General features: G+C 38.6%; 1 protein-coding gene across 1 annotated transcript in view; it reads right to left on the minus strand.

Annotated features, from left to right (window-relative positions):
• The window catches only part of CA8 (carbonic anhydrase 8), a 299,496-nt gene that overhangs the window by 79,237 nt on the left and 199,679 nt on the right, over positions 1-20,580 (minus strand). Inside the window, exons 9-10 of the mRNA XM_033843082.2 lie at positions 1,662-9,847; positions 1,025-1,260 (exon numbers count right to left, since the gene is read on the minus strand). The gene's annotated coding sequence lies outside the window, so the exon portion shown is untranslated. The remainder of the gene's footprint in view (positions 1-1,024; positions 1,261-1,661; positions 9,848-20,580) is intronic.

Raw genomic sequence — 20,580 nt, forward strand, 5'->3', positions numbered from 1 at the left:
ACGACAGCATTTATTGCCGGGCCCCAAGCAAGGAGAACAGGCAGCTCAGAACTCCCTGATGTCTTTCAGGGAAAGGTTTTTAAACGCAACATTTGGGATGAGGGTTGCAGCTCATGGACTTTCTTCTGACTGGTTGGTGGTGAGGTAACAGGGTGATGTTTCAGGAAACTTAATCCCTTACCTTCTGGTTCCAACTAGTCTGGGGTCTAAGTGCTGTGGCCAGCATGTACTCACGGCCCTCCAAGGGGGTGAGGTGGGGGGGAGAATCTTGGTTTCTGCAGGACAGCTCAAAGATATGCATCAGATTATCACGTATGCCCCTTGAGGAGGAACTAGGTCTCTGTTTTATCACTGAACTGTAATCTAAGCTATTACTACTTTTCTTGCTTAACTGCTTTTCCTTTGTTTCTGCATCCCCTCACTTCCCTAATTAGTAACTGCTTGAGTCTGCTCTTTGGAACTCAGAAGGCCTAGGAAACTAAAGCTTTTCTTCCTACAAACAAGAAACAGGGGTCACAGAGGAGCTTCTGCACCTAGGAAGGCCCCCCAGGGTCCTGCTCAGTTTCAAGCGTGACATCTACCATTACACAGTGGAGGACGCTGTTATCACCAGAGAGAAGGAAGCTGCTCTAGAGGACACGGACTCACCTGATGGGACAAAGGCCGAGTTGTGGCCTCAGGGGAGCCATCACCTCACAGAACATCACAGAGGAAAGGAAAGCTTCTGAAGGAATCTACCGAAGAAAACTCAGGACTTCAAGAGTGCACTTGGAGCAAGTACATAAGCAAAAAACTAAGAATTATCAGTGCTGAGGAAAAATAATAATAATGAGGAAGAAGGTATTTGGCTTGGAAGAGAATAATCTGCAACACGAGGAAAAGATCCAGAGAGAACCACACTCGTTCCCCTTTGCTTAAGGGCTAATAACACTTCTTAGTTAGGAGGAGCTATAGATTTGTATCAATTCCACCAGATGTTCTTTATAGTGTGTTGTGCGTAAATAATGGACATGACTTCCCTTACCAGCCTGGGTGTCAGAAATGGCCATACAGCTCTTATTTTTTTCAGTGGGGCTTGTTTCTCCACACGTCCTTATCAGTAGGAAGTCTAAGCTCCGTCCTGGGGGGTTCTCTCTCTCCGGAGCTGTCCAAGCAACCAGTGTTGTCTTTCAAAGGAAGCCAGTCCAGTGGTTCCGGCGTTATTGCTCCCATGGCCCTGAGGGGCACTCACGTTCAGCAGTGTTATCCAAAGCTGTGAGGCTGACAAGATTCCACAATGCTGGAACCAGTACGAACCCACAACCCTTAGGCTCAGCACTGGTCAGACAGCACCAGGTCGGCCTGCCCGTCCCCCTGTGGTGCAGCGCTTTGCTGCCCTTCCCAAGCAGTGAACTCCCATGGGTCTCCCTAATTTTAAAACTCACTTAAGACCCTCAGCTCCCTCACTCCCAGAAGGACTCTAACTCCTTATGGAAATAGCTTCCCCTCCACCCCAGAGCTCTCCTTTTCCAGAGGACCTTTGTCGAGGTCAAAATGTCCCTCCGTGCCCTTCCCCCAAGCAATGGGTGTCTAGTGGCCTACCTTCGCATCTCTCAGAGGGGGTCCCTCAGCCACTCTGAAGCCCTAGGAAGTTGCACCCTTGGGAGACTGTCTCTACCTACCTATTGAAGAGGCAGGCAGAGTTAACTTCTTCAATTATTCGTCTGCGTCAACAGACAGAGCCTGCAAAGTTACACGTGGCAATCGCATATTTGCCGCTCGTTTCAGCGTATGGCTTCACTCACCCTTCACAAATTATTTCATCATTTCCTTCAAGTATTTTGACATTCGGGCGCCTATTTGAGGTTGGTCCTTCCTAAGGCATACAGCTACTCTGGGGGCCTAGCATGGGGGAAGAAAAAATGGCTGTGAAGCATCTCGGCAGATTCTGCCTCAGAAAGTGATGTTCCTCTCTTGGTACCCGAGCACATACTAATACAGGCATACGCTGCAGAGGGAAGCCCATGGCTGTACAGAGGGCCCTTGGTGGAGCCAATGGGCGCAGGAATGACTGTCCTTGAAAAAGGGGGAAAGTGAGTGAGAAAAAAGAGAAGCAAGATGACCGTATTGGGTAGCCCTGCTCCAACAGCCCGGGCCTCTTGGCCACTGTGGTGCAAAGAGCCTATAAGTGATAGAGGAATAATAGCAACCCCTTATCCAGATAATCCAATGAGTGCTAAAATAATATAAACAGACATCTCAAGATTTAAGTAGTAAATCTTAAATAAAGACAAAGAAACTGAGGCCAGTGAGGTTAAGTACATGGACCAAGGCCACACATTTCCAGCAGGACTCAGATCCAACATTTAAGTCAAGGAGTTTGGTTTCTGTCTGTGTCTTGAACCGCTATTACCCCCGCCCATCTGATCGCATGACAGGATGTGACCACACAACCTGCAGTCCGTCACAGAACTTTGCCCAGAGAACAGCGTTACAAACACCACTTTGAATCATCCGAGGTATTGACCTGTATCAGCTGCAGCTATTGCTCTACAGCGGGTCTGGCTTCACTGAAATTCTCTGCTCCTTTTGGGAAGTCTTCACAGCTTCTTTCACGTCTCCACCCACCCCAGGTACATTCTCTCCTCACATACCGCACTCTGCTGGGAAGCACCGTTTGTCTCCACTGGCTGAGTTGTTCTCTGGCCACAGTTCACCTGGAGGAGCTACTGCTGCTCATTTTCCTGCTTCCCAGGGTGGTGGTGGAAATGAATACTGTTGGGGAAAGTTGGAAATATTCTAAAACAGTTCAAAATAAAAATAATTCTTCAGAAGATGCATAGGTTTGACCACACATATACTTGACACATTTTTCTTTCCGGTCAAAAAAAGGAAGTTTACCCTCAGCTAAATCAGAGGACAGAATTAAGAAACCCCAGAAATCAATTACATCATCCTATTGATCAGTTTTTAAAAGGTGATTGAGAAAGAAAGAAAAAAAAAAGCTTCTTCTGGCTTAAATGTTGTCTGCCTCCTTTGAGCCAATTCCCACAGTAGAGTGATTATGATGATTCAAACATATTTAATACAAATGCATGAGATGATAAAAAACAATACAGACCAATTGTCAGAAATCAGAAAAGGCCTCCAAGGACAGTAGTGAAAATATGTGTTCTCTTGCCAAAGATGTAGCAGTTAGCAACAATGGCCCCTCTAGTCTTCGCGGGGGGGAGGGAGTGGGGTGTTGAGAACAGAGAGACGCAAGGCTGGAGCCCAAGGGTCGGAACTTCATTGAGAAATAATAGGTGCAATCAATGTCCATAAAATGTTTTCAAATACATCGTTTCGTGCAAGGACTAGCAGTAATAATGGCCCTGGCCTCTGTGAGACGCATAGTTCCTTGGAGTTAACTGCTCACCTGTACTTGTCTCGCATAAGAGTGTACCACTTAGGACATTTCTCACACTTACATAAATGAGAAAATCACCTCCTTGGTGCTCTAGAAGCATCAATTCCTCTTCCTGGGAAAACCAATTTCCTCACCAGAAGAACTGTATTCACATTTCTTTTCTGTGGACTTAGAAAATAAAGATCTGTGGAATTGTAGGTTTTTCTTAGCTGGTCCCAGTTCTTCCTGAACTGCTTCAAGTTTCTGGTTAGGTATGAAGGCTGAGCTCGACCACTGTAACTACCGAGCCTAAGAGCAAAGGCAAAATCCTCATAAACGACTCCATCAGATGTGCATCTGATTTTTTTAATAGGGCCCCAAATATATTTCTTGAATATTTGGAACTATGTCATTTGAAGATAATTTCTGAGCAGAAAAAAAAAGGGGAAAAGAAGTCATGTTAATTATAAAGATTTTTTTTGTTTTAAGGTTAATTTATTCAAATGAGATTTGCTGAAAGCAGCATTTGTTAGGAAATTTATTTAATATGACTGAAATTTCAAACAGTTAATTTTCATCCCAGTCTTGTGCTTTAAGAACACTATAGCTTTCTTTCATGCCATAAAGAAGCATCTTTATGTTATAAAAGATAAAATGTTTTTCATGCAATGTATAGACTTTATTATGCTTCTTCTTTTTTTTTTTTAATCCCTTTGGGCCAGATTCTAATATAATTTCATAGGAAAATTCCTATTGAGGTTGACTAAATTCCAATGTAATTTGAAAGCAATTAAAGTTTATCAAAGGAAGTGTGCAGTAGAGTTATTCTGGAAATGAATCAGGCCCAAAAGGGAGTAATACAAGCATATCTAGGTCTCTGGAGCAGCTCTAAGAAATTTCTTAAATTTTATTGACTCACTAAACTACAGTGTCCCACTGGGTGGTGGAGGTGTAGAAGTGTTACAAGTCAGTCGTTTATGCAGATTCACTGAAGTTTCAGAAATTGAAAAGTTTCTCAAAACTCAATAGTGTCATTTCCAAGTGGGGATTCCTGTACAACCTGAAGTGTAAAACTTCTAGTATACTTTATTAAAATGTAATCTAAGTCTGACACAACACAAAGTTTCCAATAAAAGCCTTTCTTCTATGTTGTTTTTATCTTTCTTAAAAAAACAACAACACTCGTCTGAAGGGTCACGTGTCACCACCTCACTACCTGACTGAGTGTCAGTTAAGAGCTTCACACAGAAGCAGCACAGGAAATACCTCTAAACAAAGGAAGGGAACACAGAAAAAAAGGAACAAAGGTTTCTGTGAGCTTATCTTTAGGAACTGCATTACATCATCGGTGTACAAAGCCTCATCTTTTACATAATACTCTATACTATGACCCAAATAATATTCTGTATTAAACAAAATATAGGTTGCTTTTCATCATATCAATATTTGCTCTGTTAATATATTCTAATAGAAGTGAATAGATTCTAAGGAAAATGAGGTTTATTGGGTGTCTATTCACACACATGCCATCTTGAGTCTCAGTTTGTAGAGGTCAGATTTGAAAATCATTAATCAGCATATACTAATTGTTTTTAATTAATTAAATAGAAAAATAAAATGGAGAAGTTTCAGAGTAATTAACTCAATAACTACTATCATTGTTATGTCAACTTCATTTTCATTTTAAGAAACTTTAAGTTATCCAAAAGCATGAGTCTACCCTTAATCACAATGATGATATCTGACACACAATTTTGAAAAATACACTTACTCCAGTGAAAATTCCAGAAGGAATCTGATAGCCTGACATTTTGAGTAATGTGCCATCTTAGATGACAGAGCATTACACCCAGAATGGACATGAGAGAAGCTCCACAGACCTGCTTCCCAGTGCAACTACCATACCTGACAGAATAAAAAGAAGAAGAAGAAATTTAAAGTGTCTGGAAATTTTCCCAAGGACATACAGCAAATGGAGAAAACATGTACTCAAGAAAAATCTCCTAAATCTCAATAAGATTATTTAGAATTTGAGCCATAAACACACTCACTCCAGTTTGGCATGATTAACAATCCATTCTAAGTGGGTAAGGCCAGGAAGATGGGGCTCCCTCTTCCCTCAAATCCCAACCAAGGGATACATAAAAGGTTCACAGAGGCTAAATTCCAAGAGCTCATAAGCCCCCTTCTTCCACCCAGCCCCCACTCACAGAGCAGAGGTTCTACACCAGGTGCAGCAGGCTGAGAATATTGGGACCTTGATCACCTTCACCCTGGCTTATTCATAGGGTGGAAGTTTCAGTCTGGGAGAGGCAAGCCACAAAAACCAGAAGCTTCTGCCCCTACCCAGAACCCTGTCTGCAAAGCAGGAGTGTCACTCCACAAAGAGCAAACCACTGTCTCTACCCATAGCTCCTGAGCTGTGACTCAAAGATTTTGCCTAGGGCAAGAGGCAGTTGACAAGAACAAAGAACACCAACTGTAATCACGTTAACATAAATCTGAAGTAGATTCTAATAAATTAACATGTATCAATATATGGTAAGCCCTAGAGCAACCACTAAGAAAATAAACTCCAAAGAAAGTATTAAAAAAATCATTAAAGCAATTGAAATAGTACACTGGGGAATAATAAAAGAAAAAAAAAGAAATAGTACACTGGAAAGTAGTCACTTAATGCAAAAGACAGCAATGAAGGAGGGACAGAGAAACAAACAAAAAAAGACACGAGGGCTTTCCTGGTGGCGCAGCGGTTGAGAGTCCGCCTGCCGATGCAGGGGACACGGGTTCGTGCCCCGGTCCGGGAGGATACCACGTGCCGTGGAGCGGCTGGGCCCGTGGGCCCGTGGGCCATGGCCACTGAGCCTGCGCGTCCGGAGCCTGTGCTCCGCAACGGGAGTAGGCCACAGCAGTGAGAGGCCCGCGTACCGCAAGAAACAAAAACAAAAACAAAACAAACAAACAAAAAAGACACGAGACAGGTAGAAAAGAAAAAGTAGAATGGCAGACATAAACCTAAATATATCAACAATAATATTAAATATAAATGGGTTAAACAATCCAATCAAAAGGCAAAGATTGTCAGGCTAGATGGAAAAACAAGATCCAACTTTAAGCTGTCTACAGGAGACACATTTTAGATTTAAAGATCAAATAGATTGAAAGTAAAATGATGGAAAAACACATATCACGCAAACAGCAGCCATAAGAAAGCTGGAGTGCTACACTAATGTCTTAGAAAGTCTATTATAAAACAAAAATGTTGCTGGAGATAAAGAGAGACATTTTATAATGATAAAAGGATAACTCCATCAGAAAGATATAAAAATGATAAATGTATATATACTTAACAACAGAGTCCCAAGGTACATGAAAAAAAAAAACTGACAGAACTGAAGCAAGAAATAGGTAATTCAACAATAATTGCTGGAGAATTCAATATCCTGTTTTCAGTGATAGATAGAAATATGCAGAAGATCAACTAGACCTAATAGACATAGAACATAACACCAACAACAGCAGAATACACATTCTTCTTAAAACACATGGAACATTCTCCAGAATAAACTATATCTAGACCATAAAACATGCCTCAATAAGTTTAAAGGAATTCAAATCACACAAAGTGTGTTACAATGAAAATTATAACTCAATAACAGAAATTTGGGGATTCATAAATATGTAGAAATTAAGCAACACACTCCTAAAAAGCCATTGGGTCAAAGAAGAAATCACAAGGCAAATTAGAAAATACTTTGAGATGAAAGAAAACAAAAATATAACAAACACAACTTATAGGATGCAGCTAAAGCAATGCTTAGAGGAAATTTTATAACTACAAATGCCTTTATTAAAAAGATCTCAAACCAATACCCTAAACTTCCACCTTAAGATAATGGAAAAAGCACAAAATAAACCCAAAGCAAGTAGAAGGAAGGAAATAATAAAGATTAGATAAAAACACAGTAGAGAAAACCAACAGAATCAAATGTTGGTTCTTTGAAAGGATCAAGAACCAACAAAATCAGCAAGTCTTTCAGCTAGACTGACCAACAAAATGACTCAAATTACCTTAACTGACCAAACTTTCTGAGATCAATATTACATTACATACCATCAGCTACATTAATTATCTTGAATAAGAGGTGCTTATATATGTGTAAACCACATGAGAAGAAAACCCTCAGTTTGCCATTTTTTCAGGTAAACAAAATCCACCCTAAATTAAATTTCAAGATCTGTGAAATTTGTCCCTTATCCCTAGTTAACTACCCCATACACACACTTCTGCTTTGGGAGGCTTCTTCCCCAATTTCCAGGTCCATCCCATGCTTTTCTTTCCCATGCCACCATCAAAACTAGATAGATTTCTGACCAGTCATTTACACTTTTGTTATTGCCAAATTACTCTTTCAACTTCATTCCCACAAAAGCATCACTACAAGCAGCATTCCTAATCTGAGTCTGAGGTACCTAATGGTGGAATGAATGGGTTTCCCACATTAAAGAATATAAGCTTCCACACAATCTCACCAATGAACACCACAAGCTGAACCAAGTAGTTCATTTCAGTCTTTTGAATCAGAAAATATCCAGTAAATAAATTTGATTCCTTCAATTAAAAAAGATATTTTGGAGGGGAAGTATGGGCAACAAGATATTACCCTGAGAGTCATTTGAATTCGTTTTTGTTGTTATGCTTATTTTGTATTTTTCAGGGACAAGTGATTGGAGACTGCAGGAAGCATCAGAAGTTAAGTCCAAGAACGGTCCCCAGCTGCTCAGTGCCAACCACATCAGGATCAGTGACACTGGGTGCCCATGTACTGTTTAGCCCCAGGGCCTGAACGCAGGGTCTAGCAGAGGAGTGCCAGCAGCCCTGTTGACCTCTCACTCATGAGAGGGTTTTGATTTTGCCTTTTGATGTTAACTGCAAATGAGGCCACACCTGCAGCCAATGTCTGGCAAGTACGTGGTATCAGTTTTAGTCTATAAGATACGTATTTAAATATGCCAAGTTTTTGTAGCCATGCTTTGCCATTTCTTCATTTTTGTATACAAGAAACTAAAGAAGGGAAAATCCCGGGACTGCCTTTACCTCTCAGAGGCTCTGCCTGATGCCGCCCTCTTGTGGTCCAGGGCTTTGTTAGATGCTGACCCTTCATCCGCCTCCGCTTCCTCTCTCTGGGGCAGCTCTGGTTCTTTCTCTCCCTGTCCAAGGCTCCACCGTGAACCTCCTTAGCTTCTGTTTTCAGGGATACTTAGTAAGATTTTTTTAATTTGCATTTAATGCTTTTAATTATTACAACCTTTACCCAACACATTTAAAATCTCTCAACACATAATTATTCCATCTGTATTATTTTCTATTTCTAACTTAGATATTCTGCATCACAAAATCCCTCAAAATTGAGTGTAACATGTTATTGAAGTCATTAGTTTTACAACAATAATTATAACAACAACTAATAACATTTATTAAGTACTTGCTTTGTGCCAGGCACTCTACTGCTTTACATAAATTATCTCATTCTATCACATCTAACTGCATCTAAGCATATGCTTAAATTTGCCAGTAGCACTTAAAATTAATTAAAATAAGGATATGATTCATCTTCAAAACAAAGATCTCAATATGCCAAAGTGAAACCTATAAAATAAAATATTTTAAAGTCTTACAAAATGTACAACACTAAATTATTATAGGATACTATTAAATTTATGTTTCTATCATGGAAAATAAAGCTATAAAATAAAGTATCCACTTTCTCTTTAGCCTATTTATTTCTTATACCTTTCTCAAATTCCTAGAAACCTCAGCTTCTAATATGTCAAATAAGTATGATTAGATTCGTATAATCAATTAAATCCTTTAACTAAGAAAGTAATATATAAAGTGAGTATTATGTTCTTACATTAACTCCCAAATCGTGTTTTATAACAAATCACCCTGACATTAACCATGGTATGAGGGTTGCAAAGTAACATGAGATGTGTTTTTTACTAATCCTTCACATTCCATTTTGGAGCTGTATATGCTGTTCTTGATCAAAACTCTCATTTTATTATCAAGAATTACATTATTTTCTGAATGAGTGAATTTTCTGTTGGAGACAGGAAATGAAGGACTGCAAACGCTGGAAATGTATTTTTCCTGTCTCAGTATTAATACATGATATATATTCATATTAATAATAACTCTGAAAACTAGTTTCATTTCTTCTACACATAAGCAATAAACAGTATGTGCAAAAATATGAATACTGGCAGCAGTGATGCGGATACATAACATGGGGTTTCTTTTGAATTTACAGCCATTTCTAATATTTCATTAGAGCATGTGTACAGGCAACTGTTACAGATGTCCATTAAAGCTCGATTAGATGAAGACAAACAATGCAGGCTTTGAGGATAAACCGAAGCTGCAGCTCAAAGTTTCCGTTTCTCACCCATGGGCACTATAGGACCACTGTCTTCCTCCTTTAAGGCAAAGAGAAGGAATCGATTATGTTACTGACATTCCTCCAAGGCAGACTGGAAAGTCTTTCTACAGTCCAATGAGACAGCAAAAACGAGAAGTTTCATGAGAAAATGTGGAAATTTCAAAAATATCTTCGTGCTCAAGTTTGTCATCTCTGCAATTTTCCCACAAAGTCTACCATAATTTTATTTCTCTGGCAGAATCTATTAATGCAAAATTTCATAGAGACATGTACTTTCAACCAAAATAAATAAACAAACGCTTGAACTGTTTTCTAAACAAAAACTTTACACGTCATGCATAATAATAAATAAAATTAAAGCTTTTAGTTATTGTCATTAATTTCCTGTGTAATAACTGCAGATGGTAACTGTTTGAGCACAAAGACCACTGCTTCTTAGTCCCCAAATAATGTAACATTTCTATTAAATAAATCAGGAAATAATAAATATAGAATAACACATGAAACGTACATTTTGAGAGAACTAATAGTCTTCCCATTTAGAAAACAACATCAGCTAAGATTTCAGTTCAATACATCTACTCGTGTTGCCAGAGATGGGACTGGGGGAACACACTTTAATACAGTTGCTAAAAATAAACAAGCCCAATCTCTTGGACAACAAGTATCTATTAAAATTTAGAGCGCATATACTTTTCACCCAGAATTCTACTTCTTGGAACTTATCATAGAGATATAAACACCTAATCATACAAAGATTTTATGTATAAGGATATTCACTGAAGCAAAAAAAAACTAGAAAAAGCTAAATAATTTCCTTCCTTAACAAATTATGATACCTAGCACAGGGAGATCAGCTCAGTGCTTTGTGACGACCTAGAGAGATGGGATAGGGAGGGTGGGAGGGAGACGCAAGAGGGAGGGGATGCAGGGATATATGTGTACATATAGCTGATTCTGTTGTACAGTAGAAATGAATACAACACTGTAAAGCATTTATACTCCAATAAAGATGTGAAAAAAAAATAATAAATTATGATACAATGGAATACTTTAAAATTGTTCATACATGGTATGTGGGTGGATAGGCTTGTACATATGTACATATACATGTCCACACATGTATGCATATGTTCACATAGATACATATAATTTCTGGAACAATTTATTAGAAAACATTAATAATGCTGGGGTATATACTTCCAAACTAAAATTTCACATAAGACAGTGAGTCACGACCAACTCTTTAAGATTATGCCTCACAGAAGTGATTTCGAAGGTAAAGGAGGACACTGTCTGTGTCTGCATTTGACAACTATAACCCAGCACATTTACAAGTCAAAGTGACTGACATAAAGCAGACTGATGATCCAAACTGTAAAGCCTCAGCATTTCAGAGCTTTTAAAAGGAGCCTAAAGGTCAGCACGGATGAATTCTTTGCAAAAGGAAAATAACTGGAGTCCCCCATCTCCTAAGATGTGTTCCACATAACTCTAGAAGTTGGGTGGAAAAAATGAATCTGTATTCAAAAAATACTGTGGAAACTCTGATTACATAGAGTAAAATATGATTCTTTCAAACAGAACCATGTCAGTCTCTAATATGCTAATGTGCACTGTCACTCTGCAAAAGAAAAATATATTCAGGATTCTCCAAATGTATGGGACAGTCATTCTTGATTTAACAAACATCTTGATGGACCAGTGCTCTGCAGAACACATCTGGGAAAGGTTGGTCTAGAGGCAGAGATTCCAAGTTTATGAAAGTAATTCAATTACGCTTTACCCAACTACTCTAAAAATTAAGCTACCGTGGTCTAAAACATCAATTAGACAAAAGATAGGTAAGTAAATATGCAATCACTCTAACGACATGAGGTCAGGTCTTACCCAAAGCATCTTAACATTGAACATACAACCAGAGTGCAATAGGTGCACAAGCTCTCAGGTGTCTTGTTCATTTTAAAGCTCTAATGGCTTGATTTACAGGATTCTCAATAAATGCAGAATGAATTCTAATTCACCTGAGTGTGGACTCTGCTGGTGAATTTAGGTTGCTCACTGTTAAAATCTCCCTCACAGGAAAACTAAAGTTAATGCCCTATGCTTCTTGAATTTTTCTCCTTTACATTGTTCAAACAAAGAAAATGTCACCTCCCAAAGCCAAGGCACTCTGAGGATGATCTATTAGCTCCCCCACCAAGAGATGGATGTTTGATCTCATTCACTGCAAGATACCAGATTAGCTGGAAAAATTACAAAAAAAATTTATATCCCTGAGTTCAGTTGATCACACTCTGGGGTGTGGATGTGGAATCGGAAAGACTCAAGTTCAAATCCCAGCTCTGCCACCAACTGGCTGAAAGATTTTAGGCAATCTATTTGCCCCTTCTGAGCCCCAGATAGCAATACCTACTTTGTAGGGTTTGTGTGAGAATGGAATACGACAACAGATATAATGTGACAACAGTGCCTCCTGGGCACATAACTGAGTGACTGGTGACTATTTCGTTGATTTTACAGACATCTCACTAAATGAAAACTGAACTACGGTATGGCCTATTATTTTCTATAGCATGTGTTTGACATTTACTTTTCAGCACTTCAGAGAAATTTTTCATGGGATGGAATCATACTTGATATCATCTGCACTGTGTTCCCAAGGCCCAACACAACATTTGGCTCAAAGCAAACACTCCAAGAAAATGCACATTTGTATGTCTGTGCATGGGCGTGTGTGCCCACGCATGTGTGCGTACATACATTAAAAAGTATAACAAAATGACAGTAGCAACTGCTCCTGTCATTTACTTAACGTTTTTATTTAACGTTTTTACTTGTATAGAAAGTTAAATTTTGGGGCTTCCCTGGTGGCGCAGTGGTTGAGAGTCTGCCTGCTAATGCAGGGGACACGTGTTCGACCCCTGGTCTGGGAGGATTCCACATGCCGCGGAGCGGCTAGGCCCGTGAGCCACAACTACTGAGGCTGCGCGTCTGGAGCCTGTGCTCCGCAACAAGAGAGGCTGCGATAGTGAGAGGTCCGCGCACCACGATGAAGAGTGGCCCCCGCTTGCCACAACTAGAGAACGCCCTCGCACAGAAACAAAGACTCAACATAGCAAAAATAAATTAATTAGTTAATAGACTCCTACCCGCAACATCTAAAAAAAAAAAAAAACGCTCTGAATACAGAAAGAGCTTTAAAAAAAAAGTTAAATTTTTAACATTTTTATTAACGTTTTTATTTGTATCAATATTATACATGCACATAGTTGAAAAAGTTAAGTAGTTCTAAAGGGTGTATTATGAAAACTATCAGTTTCCCGTCTTATATGCCTCCACTTTGGTCCTCCTCAACTCTTTGAGCTGATTATTTTATTAATACTGTAGAGCTAATCAGTATGATTGCATCACTCCTTTTCAGTTTTAGCATTGTCTGTCAACTTTCCCTATGGAGAATGTCATTTGACCTTCTTTCCTCCTATCAGCCCCTACCTCTCTCCACACACACACACACACACACACACACACACACACACACACACACACACACACACACACACACACACCACTCACACACTGTAAACCCTTCCCTTCACTCCACCCTCCCAATACAGTTATATAATAATTTGGGTTGGATCAATATTTGATTTCTATCATTGTGATGATGTAAATATTATTCAGAACTGAACTACATGTGTTAATATATCATTAATTTTCCTTTCTTGCACAACTTGTTTACTCTGGAGTGAATCATTATCTTGAGTTTCTTCCACCTACATCCTCAATCCAAAACTACCTACAGTTGTCTGACTCTCCTCTCAAGAAGTTAAGACACATCATGCAGTCTATCAACTTCGTCTTCCTGGAGGAAGCTCTTCTAGAACCTTCTCAACTGCTCACATCTGGACTCACATCCTCTATGCTGGCTACCTCACCTCACCATCATTCTGGGAATCTCCTGTGCCTTTCTCCTTTGTCGGCTCTCCTGTTTCCTGGATCCCACATCTGTTTTCTTGGTTTACGCCATTTTGGTGAAGCACATCTTCCAGTAGCTTCCTGGGAAATAAATTTTTAATGACCTTGATATCTGAACATGACTATTGAAAGTTTGGGTGAGGAATTGTAGGTGGGCTGCAACTTTCTCTCAGAATTCTGAAGGTCATTCTTCCCTGGCTTTTAGCTTCCAGTATTGCTGTTGAGAAGACTGATATTTAAACTCCAGGTTCTCTGAGTCTGACTTGTTTTTTCCTCCCTGTAACTTCTCCCTCCACGTTCAGAAACTTCACGATGATAGTGCCTTGGTGTGGGTGCATTTTGATCTACTGCCCTGGAAATTCAGTGCGCCTTTCCAATTTGTAAATTTATGTCCCTGAGTTCTGAAAAAGTGTTTTGAATGATTTTGTTGCTGGTCCTCTCCTAAAATTTCTCTGCTCTCTCTCCAGATTTCCTATTATTTGGATAAAGAAATGACACTCGGAATACACAAAGGTAATCAGGCTGACTTTCTCCCCTTTGGGACCTCCTCCCAAATACCCATTTATCTATCTATAAATAATAAGAAAGCTTAACTATAAAAGGAAATGTTCTATTATCCAGTGATCATTGTTCATAATGAGACCTTGAAGTAAGGCCATAATCCTAAGAAGTCTTCTAAATCAAAAGCTATTTCAATATAATTATAACAGATGCCATCTTTCATGTGACTATTTCTGAACCTTAAATGATCTTCTGGGAAGAGACCCCTGGGGATGAGCGCAAATCAAATCACCATTGGAGAATTTCCTACAAAGCTATCAAAAATAAAAAAAGCACATGTGCCCACGTGTCCTTCACAAAGGCTGCTGCAGGTCACAGGGCTGACCTCAGTTCCAGTGACTTTGGCTCAGCTGATTGATAACCCACTGCCACCTCCCTCTTTAAGTAAGATAACTCCGTGTAAAATCTCCAAAAGAAGAGTCTTTTAAGAAATAGCGAGATGCTAGACGTGAGAACTCTTTCCGAATGCTCTCGGGGCAGTTTCTTCTCATGCTGCTTGGATGTGGAGTTAGCTGGGTTACCTGATTCGCTCCCAACACCAGGCTATAAGCTCCTCAGGGGAGTCTATGCTGATAATGTGTATATCTGCACACAGTCCCTAGGATACTGCCATACACTGAACAGAAGGTTAAAAATAAATGTCCTTCCTTTACAAGCAAGGGCAAGATAGGAACCTTCTTTTTCAACACACCCACTAATACCAGTATCAGCTCAGGAGGAAGGAAAATAAACAGAAAAAGGAGAAAGAGAAAGGAGAAGGTCAAGAGTGTCAACTGCTTTTGAAGATTTAAAGGACACAGGGTGGGCAAGATAACACAGGATTTGGAAATAGAAATCCAGGCATATCCGAAATAAGAAAGGGAAACCAGATATCACTGCTAATTATTTAACATTATTCTGGGAGTTCTAGAGGGTGCAATAAAATAAGAACTAGTAAAATTAGAAAGGAGAAGATGAAATTGTCATTATTTACAGATGTGACCAGGGTCTATGTAGAAAATACAAACAATCAACTAAAATGTCACTGGAAACTATATGAAAGGTCAAATAAGAAAGCCAAGGACAAAGCCAAGCAATTATTTTTTCATTGAATAAATATTAACTCATATAAAAATGTAGTGAAAAATGACACTAATCAAAATTGATGAGTACAAAGACAACAATAATAATAGTAATAGCTCACATTTATTGAATGCCAGCCCCCTGCCAAGCACCAGGCTATGCATTTTACCATATTTTGTTTAATCCTCACAACACCTCTAAGAGGTATGACTCTTAGTATCCCTATTTCACAGACGAGGAAACTGAGGCTGAACGAATATCTATAATCTGCCCAAACCATGGAGCAGGAGGTGAAAGTGCTATATTCCCAATCAAGCCACACCCCAGGCTGACTCCAGACTCCAAATGCACATCCTGTAGCAAATTCAGTCAGAGGAGAGAACTATACAACATCTAAAGAGCATTACAAAACACTTTAATAAGCACAGACCTATGCATTGCTCCTTGACAGAAAGATTCAACATTGTGAAGATATCAATTCTCCTTAAATTACTCTAAGTACTCAATGCAATCCAAATCAAAAATTCTAGCAAGATGCTTTCTCTTCCTTTTCCTCTTTCTTTCATTCTCTTTTTCTCACCCTCTCTTTGATTCTTTACTTCAATCCTTCTGGTAAAATGATCCTATCGCTTATCTGGAAGCATTAAACACAAGGAAATAAGAAAATTCTGCAGAAGAGATTAATAAGGGATTTTGTCCTACCAAACACTGAAATATACACCAATGTCACAAACACAATGGGTGGTGCTCATGAACAGACAGATTAATGGAACAGAACAGGAAAGTCAAGGATAAAACCAAGTATTCAAAGAAAGACTTAATATAAAATGTAACAGAATCATTTCTAATCAGATTGGCAACGATAAGAAATTTGAAAATACTCGATGTCACTGAAGGTGAAGAAAAATGTGTATTTGCACACATGGTCAGTGGAAACATAAAGGGATACAACTCTTAGAGCAATTTGCACGTATATAGTATTACAATTAAAACTCTCTGACCCAGTAATCTCACTACTAAGAAGTTTTTAAGGAAATAAATGCATATGTTAACCACAGTACTGTTGATTATAGCAAAGTCTGAAAATGACCTAAAATGTACAATAATAGAGGAACACTCGATAAACTCTGGTACATAATTAAAGTCAACTTATGTACAATCATTAAAATGTACACATGTATCTATTGAATGACGTGAAAAGATACATCAAACAGACAGAAAAATATCCTGCATAATATAATCCCATGAGGAACATTATATGTGTGTCTACTTGTGCTTATGAGAGCTATGCAAAAAGAGAGATCAAAAGAACAAAAATAATGATAAAGGTAACATTTATTAAATACTTAACACTGTGGACCAAAAACATGGTAAGCACTTTAAGTGCATTACTTCACTGTATCTTCACAACCACCCTATGAGATGGGTTACTACTATGGCCTTCTTTAAAGTGATGAAAAAAAGAGACTTAGAGATATTAGGAACTTCGTCAAGGTCACACAGCTACCTACCAGTGGAGTCAGAATGGAACCTAAGCCATCCCCCACTGAGCTATGGGGGGACCTCCACGCTCACCCCAGTGTTCATGGTGACTGTCACCGAGAGGCGTGTCTGGGAGATCCTTGTTGCTTCATTTTGTTCTGTACTGTTTGAATTTTCCACCATGAACATGTACCATATTCAGAGAAATCAAAGGGGTTACTCTTGCCGCAGAAATTTCAATAGGTAAACGGAGATGAACACATTTCGAGAAAGTGAGGAGTAAAAAGGAGATGACAAAGAGGTGGAAAGTATACAGAGTGATTGATTTTAAAAAGGGCACAAATACCTTCAATCCATGGTGCAAGCATAGATTAGCACTAACCCTTAGGGAGACTATTAGCAACGTGATACCAAAAGTGAAAACACGGGTGTCCTTTTTCCCTAGAAATCTCATTCCCAGGAACTTATCTAAAGAGATAAGGAGGCAAAGATATACAAGGACTTCATAATTATCTGCCCTTTGTTATTTGAAAGGCGTGGTGAAAAGAGCTCAGGGTTTGCAGTGAAACCTACCTGGGTGTGAACCCTGGCTTTGCCCTGTACTGGCTGTGACCCTGAACAAGTTACTCAACCCCTCTCAGCCTCAGGGTCTCCATCTCTAAAATGGAAATAAAAGCACATGCCTCACAAGATCGTTGTGAGGATTAAATGAGATAAAATATAGCAGAGGGTCAGAAACATAAAAAAGCAGCTGTTCTTTCCCCTTCATCACTCACTAGTATGTGTCACTTAGAATGGATGTGTAAACTTTAACTGAAACTCAAGGACACATCAGATTGTTTGGTATATTCTATACAACTCTGCATCAAAGTATCATAAAACACTAAACTTAGCTTTTAAAGTTCTTCACAAGCAAACCTATGTTATACTATTCTGACACTTTCTCAATCTCAATTAGCACTACACTAATTAACAAAACTGTGTTACACACTACAGCGCGTCACATTTTTCTTCCTCCTTCCCTAATCCCTAGTGTGCTGTAAGGGTGATTGAATATCTAATTACTTCTTAATTGAATGCACATATTATACATTTTTCACTAGGTTCAAGCTTAATGCTTTCAGTCCAGAAATCAAAGTCAATGAAATTAAGTTGAAGTGGGATTTGGGCAACTATTATAATGAGAGAAGGTTTGCATTATGTCTAATTATAAGTAAATGTGGATTTTAGCATCATATTCTATGGAAATATTTCAGGTCCAGGAATGTGCCATAAGTGACTAATTTAGATGATTAATAACACTGTTATTCTTATTTACAATCTTTTATTTCTCATTATAGTGATTTAATTGCTGGGACCCATTAAATATAATCATTCTTGAAAGAAATGGTACCATTAGAGAACCACCGGCTGTACCCATACTAAAATCAGAATGAACACTCATATTTGTGAATAATTACGTGAGTTTCTCTGCACTGTAAAGGTTACAGGAACTCTCACATGCTGCAAACACAAGAAAAACATAAATCTTGGAGTACTTGGAATATAACTGGTTACGTTCATCAAAAATATTCATTTATGGCAAACCATAAAAAATATTACTATCAAAATGGTGTTCCAATTCAGTTCTTACTTTACTGGGAGAGCATTTCATGAGGTTCTTTTTTTTTTTTTTTCCCTTTTGCATTATGCAGGAGTAGGAGAACCTCTGAAGTAGGTATCTCATACAAGGAAGGTTTGTTTGCTTGTTTGTTTCTAGATGTGGGGACCAATCAACTATAATAATTTAGCTGAAGACCTTTTCGGGCAGAAGACTAGATTAAATAACTTTTTGAGATCCAGTTCGACTCCATGCTTCTAAGATGTGTCTGAAAATATTTTCTGCAGACAAGCCTTAAAGACCTTTACGTATAAAGTATAAGAATTCAGAAATTTTGCAGGCATTTAAAGAAGTACTGTCATAGAAAACAGACCCATCCAAAACCAACGTGGTTTTATTGTTTTAACAATTAATTTACTTTGAGAATGGTGTTGCATAGGGGCAAATTTCTTGATTGGAGAAACCTCCATATTATTCAACAAATATTTCAGACTCTGTCCAAGCTATTGGGCGTTGTCGAGGCTATTTCAGCTTTGTATGCTACCAAAACAAGTTTTCACTGGCATGTTTGTTTAATTAAAACTGAAGTATCATACCAGTGAGAATGGTCATCATCAAAAAGTCTACAAATAACAAATGCTGGAGAGGGTGTGGAGAAAAAGGAACCCTCCTACGCTGTTGGTGGGAATGTAAATTGGTACAGCCACTACGGACAACAGTATGGAGGTTCCTTAAAAGAATAAAAATAGAGTTACCACATGATTCAGGGATCCCACTCCTGGGCATATATCCAGAGAAAACTATGATTCGAAAAGATACACGCACCCCAATGTTCACTGCAGCACTCTTTACAATAGCCAAGACATGGAAGCAACCTAAATGTCCATCAACAGAGGAATGCATAAAGAAGATGTGGTCTTTGTATACAATGGAATATTACTCAGCCATAAAAAGGAAGGAAATAATGCCATTTGCACCAATATGGATGGACCTAGAGATTATCATACTAAGTAAAGTAAGTCAGAAAGAGAAAGACAAATATCATATGATATCACTTATATGTAGAATCTAAAGAAAATGATACAAATGAACTTATTTACAAAACAGAAGTAGACCCACAGACATAGAAAACAAATTTATGGTTACCAAAGGGGAAGGTGGGGGAATAAATTAGAAGTTTGGGATTAAGATATACACACTATTATATATAAAATACATAACCAACAGGACCTACTGTATAGCACAGGGAACTATACTCAAAGTTTTGTAATAACCTATAAGTGAAAAGAATCTGAAAAAGAACAGATATACGCATAACTGAATCACTTTGCTGTACACCTGAAACTAACACAACATTGTAAATCAACTATACTTCAATTTTTAAAAAATGAAGTAGTTGAAAGAATAAGGCAAATCTATTTGTACTAACATATAAATATCTCAATTTATCTATATAGTTAAATTGACAATTTTTTGGTATGGCTTTTTTTTTTTTTAATACTTTAAAATACATTGTTTCTCACCCTTGTGGGTGGCATGTCAGTATCTACTTTTCCCTTACCTGGTTTCTTCTTTAACAAACCCTTTTCCCTTCTTCAGGAGATGGCTTCCATCCCTAACAAAGGGCCTGGAGCAGGTAAGTTCCTCCACTCTCAGGCCATGATCCTTCCATCACCCTCATGCCATTTCATTTCTATGCTGAGATTTCAGATCTCCTAGGTTTTGCTATATGTAAGCTATTTGCTATGTTTAGTTATGTTTAGTAACTAATACAAAAGAAAATGAAAATATTAAAAAGCAGGTTGATCAGGGGACTTCAGTCTTTTCATCATGTTTCTGTATTTCCTCGATAACTGCTAACATCCAGCTACGTATCAGTAGATGTAACGCAGGTCAATTTTCCAAAACCCATTCAAGACTCTGCAACTTCACAACTGAGACATTTCAGTCAGATGCCAATCACCCAACCTTCCACTGCGGATGGGAATAACAAACTACAATACCGCCACCAGCCCCCAGCGACAGATGTCGCCAGTTAGTCCTGTCACCCTTTCGCACTGCGCTCAGCCGTGGATGCAGAATCCTTC

The sequence above is a fragment of the Tursiops truncatus genome, chromosome 17 (genome assembly GCF_011762595.2).
Source record: "Tursiops truncatus isolate mTurTru1 chromosome 17, mTurTru1.mat.Y, whole genome shotgun sequence".
Classification (NCBI taxonomy): Eukaryota; Metazoa; Chordata; class Mammalia; order Artiodactyla; family Delphinidae; genus Tursiops; species Tursiops truncatus.